Genomic DNA, 6,586 nt, shown 5'->3' on the forward strand with positions numbered 1-6,586 from the left:
TTATTATCTCGATGATCTGGTAATTCTTTAATAAAGTTTGCATCAGATATAGGAATAAATTAGACTCGTATAAAATTTTAATAATGATTAGTGTAACCAAGATGGCGTCTCCAGCTGATTTGCATTGATGTAAACTTTTAATGAGTGAATCGTCAGTTTAGGAATTATTATATGTCATTGAATGACCTTAAATTTTATTTTAAAATGATCGTTAAACTTCAAAGAATTTTATATATCGTGTAAAATCGAAGTAAAATATATTTCAGTTTTTTTTGCCAGTAAGATTTTTGCGTGAATAATTGATTTATGATTTAATAATCCGCTGAAACAATAAAAAATTTAGCAAGCGAAGACTATAAAAAAACACTCATAACGGGCCTTACCATTTGCTCAGAATTGTAAGAGAAGTATATGGAACATTCTCAAATACACACTTTTACTTTTAGTATATAATTTCCTATTCATTTCATATATTTTCTGATTTAAAAGTTTTTTTTTAGATAACTGAATTGTCCGAAGGCTAATACGAAAGTGATTTGTACATTGCAAATTTCTGCGACCAGGTTTTTAGTTATTGTCATCACTTGGGTCGCCGTACTAAGTCTGTTAAGATCTAGTTGGTAAAATAATAAATCATATGTTTTAAAAAATGATGCATTATTTAGGAAAGAATATAATATAAACTTAAGATGACAATCCTATGAGGTTGGGTAACAACGATTTTAATCTGCAGTATTTGCCGAGAACTCAATTTAACATGGCCTGTCCTTTGGGCAAATGAGGTTTATAATCAGAGTTAATGTTCAAAAATTGTTTTGATCAAAAGTAAAAATTTTTTGAAGAAAAAAGTTTTATTTTCTTCTTTTTTTAAGGCTGTGTCTAAAATATCAAAAAAAAATTTAAATCAAAAAATTTTCAAAACTTTAAATGAAAATAAATAAATAAGCTATTTTTAAATGTAAAAATAAAAACATGCCCAAAATATAATTCTATAAAAAAATTTTATCAATTTCAAAAATTTAACATACGATTTAAATTAAAATTTGCAAAAGTTTTGAAATCTTTAAAGAAAAAAAATTTAAATAGTTTTGGACACCGCCTAAAAAAATCTTTTGAAATCTTCATGCATCAAAAAAAAAATCTCAAAATGAAATCAAATTTATTTTTTCAAACTTCAGGTTAAATATAGGTATAATACACTGACGATTCATTCATTAAAATGCATATTTAAGCGTCGTTAAAAGCAAATCAGCTGGGCCCTCCATTTTGGTAACAACACATACAGTAATTATTTTCATGTTAAAAACTACTATTAAATTGATAGCTTGCATCCTTATTATCTCGATGATCCGGTAATTCTTTAATAAAGTTTGCGTTGGATATAGGAATAAATTAGGCTCTCGTTCAAAATTTTAATAATGACTAGCGTAACCAAGTTGGCGCCTCCAGCTGATTTGCATTAATGTACACTTTTAATGAATGAATCGTCAGTCTAGGTATTATATATGTCATTGGTTTGGGCGTTTACTCTTAATAGTAGTTAGAATGTCGGTAACTAATCTGTAAGGTGTATGCTAATAGTTAGTATAGTTAAATAGCCTATATTTTTAGTTAAATCCCCAAAATCTTATTGATCAAACCTACAGAGATTGTCAATGTATGGAATATTGATAATAATTTTTTAATGGGATTATTCTGGAATTATTGTATGTATAATATTAACTAGTATGGAAGTTTATTATCTAAAAATTTTTTAATGATTAGTAAACGATTTAATATAATTAAATTTATTTATATTTAACTTAAGCTATAGAAAAGGCTTGGTGAAGTCAAACCAACTTGCCTGATTTGGTTGGCCCCTCCAGGTCTAAGTATATTTATGATACAATTTTGCTGCGGTTTTCTTCCGAATTTGTTTGAACAGTTCACTTTTAATAAATGGTAAAAAAAATGATTACTTTATTGAAGACCCTAAGCTTATATTAGCGAAATAAATTATAAGGGAATTTTTTAAAAACCCCCTCCCTTCTCTTCCCATTACAGTCCCACTAACTGGAATTTAGAGGGGTGTTTATAAGTTTAAAAGGGATGGATGTTGGAAATATTAGAAAAACCTTCTAAATGCCACACCCATGAATTTATGTTTCTTAAAATTTTTACAATCTTAGGAATTTTTTTTATAAATCGAACTGTAGGCACTATAAACCTACCACCTTTTTGGGAAATATTTGCTTTACCTCCCTATCCAATATCAGCTTAAACTTGTTATCAGAGGCGTGACACGCAAGGGGCGCCCCAAGTTTTTCGCGGATATAGAGGCCACTTATGTGGAGGAATCATTTTATTTTTCGCCGGAAGGGGGGTGGGATGAGTTAAGATTTTTGCTATTAATTTTATAAAATATTTTTTCTTCATTCCTCTGGCATAATTATATAGCTATTTTTTTTTCCATTTTGCATTTATAAAGATGGAACTCATTTAGTTCCAATTTTAAACTGATAATATTATATTTTCTTATAAAAATATATACCTTCATTATTGGGCGACCATTTAAAATTTGAATGGAAAACCTGGGCTGACAGTTTCGAATAAGAATTGGAATCAAAATTATAGTTTTGTTCGATAACTTTAAACAGGTAAAATGCTACCCATAATACTCCAAAAAATTTATCCGTCTTGCTCACTTTGGACAGGAATGTTAACTTTGAATCAATTTTTTTCTTCATTTTTTTTCTGAAAAAAATATGATTATCTAATTAAAAAAATCAAGTTTTTGCGAATATATATATATTTTTTATTATAAAAATTAATATCTTGATTAAAATTTGACATATTAAATTGTCCTATATGTCTATTTTATTTTTTATTTTTAACTTTTTAATTCTTCCTATATATATAATGACTTTTTTTATTTATTCTATAGAAATATGAAACTTTCACGTTTGACTAACAAATTCTATTTATTGAACCAAATAGGTAAATATAGCATTAATTCGAAAAACTTTTTTAAAAAATCCAGGAAATCACAAACATCTAAGTGTTGTAAACAAACACAAACCGTTAATACATTTTAGTATCGCTTTGCACAAATTTAAAATGCTTGAAATAACAACTTAATTTAATTCAAAAATTTTGAATTAAATGTTTTCAAAAATATTAATTATCTTATCCGCATTGAAAAAGGATTGAAGCTCCCAGGTCTCGTTTCTTTTATAACCTACACATCAATTCATAATAATGCTATAAAAACTTCTACAAATTTGAAATGAAAAGATCTCCTGATCTAAAGCTGTTAGATAGCATCTTGGTACAAAATGAAGTACCAATAAGAAATCAAAAATGCAAAACATGAATGGCCTATAATAAGTCTTTGGTGATAAAGAATCTTATAATGAATGTGCAAAATTTTCATCCCTGACTTGTGAAAGGGCCTTTTAAGAAGTTTTACAATAGACATGTTTTCCTAGTCAATTTACAATAATGTGATTAATAAATTATTTTAAACTAAATCACTGATAAAGCAAAAGATTAACTTGAATGTCTTTACTATTAGAATTTAATTATAATCATACTTTTGCCTAAACTATAGGGGAGCCAAGGGCTAAAGTTATCCTGGGGCAGGCGTTTCCTTATCAAATAATTTTAAAACTCACATATTGGTATTTAAAATTTAAACCATAAATGTATATTAATAAGATTCCTCAAGTATGTCTAAAATTGTTTCGCAGAAACATGCTCAATTGAATGTGGAGACCTACCTGAGTCGGGTTTCGGCGGGGTACGTATTAGCCATTTTTAAGCAGGGATTTCTTTTGAAATACCCTTATCAAACCTCGCTTTGGGAATGATATTCAACTTTTACAAATCACTGACTGTACTAGAATGGTTAGAAACATTATTTAGTCGTAATCTAGGCACCTTTTATGAACAATTAAGTGTTGCCATAGGTAACCGAATTGTATGTAACATTGTTCAACCAAATACATGCAGAAAATGTAAAATATCGGTTGTTTGAGGGGAGACACGGTTCTTATTTATATAGTCAAGGCAGCAGAGATATTAATTCAGTTATTAGACGTTCTCTTACGAGGACCTGAACAGAAAATATTCTAGAGCCTGCTAATTTACCATCGATAATGGCCAAAGGCTAGGTGGTTTAACTTCTATACCTTAGTCTTTAGTCAAATCCTTAATTTGAGATTTCACATGCGGCTACTCATTTCCAAATTAAATGTAAATTCTAACCCGGTTACTATAGCCGAGGGAAAAAAATAATATTCTAGATAACTAAATTAAGTTTTTCTTTAAACCAACTATTATCTCTTCCCTTTGTCAAGTGGAACTTTAAAATTTCTTTCAAAATATTAAGCGGTAAAATAAGAGCCCAATAAATTTCTAATTTATAGAACAAAATGTTCATATTTTAAATTAAGATAATTCGTGTTGTTGTTTTGTTTTTTTTTGGGGGGGGGGGGGGGGGTGACTTGTAACCCCAATTCCTTCTTATTGTATTTTAGTTTATGATTGGGGTATAGTTATATACTTCAAAAAAAAATGTATATATTATTATTTTATAAAAAAGGTTTAAAATTGTATCGAAATGTCTAAAATTAGATACCGATATCTCTAAAATAGTATCTAGGTGTAGATACTCTTTTATAAGTATCCAGTTATAGATACTCTTTTATAAAATTGTATCTGGATACAGATATCACATTTTTATAAATAGAGACTATAGAAACTCTGTTAAAAAAAATTATAACCAAATTTTAAAATACCCAAAAAGTAAATTTATAAATTGATATTTAAAAAAAAAAAAAACTCATTTCCTTCAACACTTGAGCTACTGGATTATGCAACTCAGATGATAGATATTTGTATGGATCATCCAAGATTCCATGAAAGAGTGGTAAATTCAAAACCTGGGATTTTTGCTGTGGAGATCCACTCGCACCCTCTAACCTAAAAAAACATGATGTTATCTTGTCTTACGCAGAACGCAGTCAATCTTCCAAATATTATTTGTCTTACCTTCCAAGTCCAACCATTTATTAATTCCAATAATAGTCACAAGGCTAACTTGCTTTTGCACTTCGTAACTCTATGATTTCTTCAAAAATCTAAAGCATCGAATTACATCGAAGACCGAAAATACAAATGGAGGCTTTTTACTTTATACAAAGAAATAGCAATCGATTATAAATTAGAGAAATGAAAAACTTTGTTTTAAAAGAAAAATTATAACACAATAAAGTTTTTTCATTTTCCCCCTAAAATTATTCGCTTAGATCCTGAAATGGGAGCCTAATTTAAAAAAAATTATCACTTGGAAATATTTGCCGTAGTAACCTGCAATTAGAAAACTATACGCAGCCTATTAATGGAAGGGCGAAATTACTTTATAAATAAGTAATGAGTTGACTATTTCCAAAACTATAGGTCGGGGAGCTAAATTATCAGAGACCTGGAGTGAAGCATAACGAACCGTTAAACCATTATAAACCGTTATAAATATCAGAATCGTAACCGAACCTATATAATTATTTTTTGAAGGAGTAAAAAGAACCTTTATAAAAAAAAGGTTAAAGCCGGTTCAGTTTTTATATTTTAGGAATCAAAAAAAATTTGAATATCCAGAAATTATATAAACTTGCTCTTATAGTACTGATGGTTCCCGCAACACAAGTTTCTGTAGAAAGGGCCTTTTCGGGGCTAAAATTTGTGTTATCGTCACAACAAACAAATATGAATTCATTTATATTAGAAAATATATTACCTATAATATATTTAAAAATGAGTTATTTTGAATCTTATATTTTTTTTTATAAATAATTCAGATGCTTATAATAAAAATAAATCAGACGACGGTGTTGCTTCAATAAAAAAAAAATTTCTAACCGTAATGAATCATTATGTACCTTTATAATTAGCTGAAGCGAACCTTTGTTAATTTTTTCTTAATAACGGTAACCAAAACTTAATCATTATAATTTTTTACATACTGAACCGTTATAAATAACGATTCGGATCCCTGTAAATTATACATTTTTTTTTGTAAATAATTTTTGGTTATTCACATTTTTGAAGAAAAAAAAACAGTTTGTTTTGTTCTTTTTCCTTAGAAAATTATTATAATGTTATATATGATAGTTTAAATTATTTATATTGTTTTATCCAGAGCAGACATTAAGAGAATTTGCAAAATACTAGCTAGCTAATAAAAAATCCAAGTATAGTTTAAATTTTTTTTTCATTTTAAATCTGGAAGGAGCTTAATTTTTTTTTTAACCTCAATACGTCTTTTTATAAAGAGTCCAATATTAATTTTTATAATTATTTTTAAAATTTTTTGCCCAATGCTTTATGTTAAACTAGTTTTAAATTAGGCAATATTTCACGATTATTGGTTATATGCTTCATATTTTATTTAACAACAATTATATCAAATAATAAACAATAGTAATTCTGTTTTTTTTTGTTAGTATAACAATAATCATTCATATCTTGTTAGTAATAAAAAATAAATGCTAAAAATGGACAGACATAATAGTTAGTATAATGGGGTGTGGTAAAGGAAAAGTGCAAT

The sequence above is a fragment of the Gordionus sp. m RMFG-2023 genome, chromosome 3, assembly GCF_954871325.1.
Source record: "Gordionus sp. m RMFG-2023 chromosome 3, tfGorSpeb1-WG-v2, whole genome shotgun sequence".
NCBI lineage: Eukaryota > Metazoa > Nematomorpha > Gordioida > Chordodea > Parachordodidae > Gordionus > Gordionus sp. m RMFG-2023.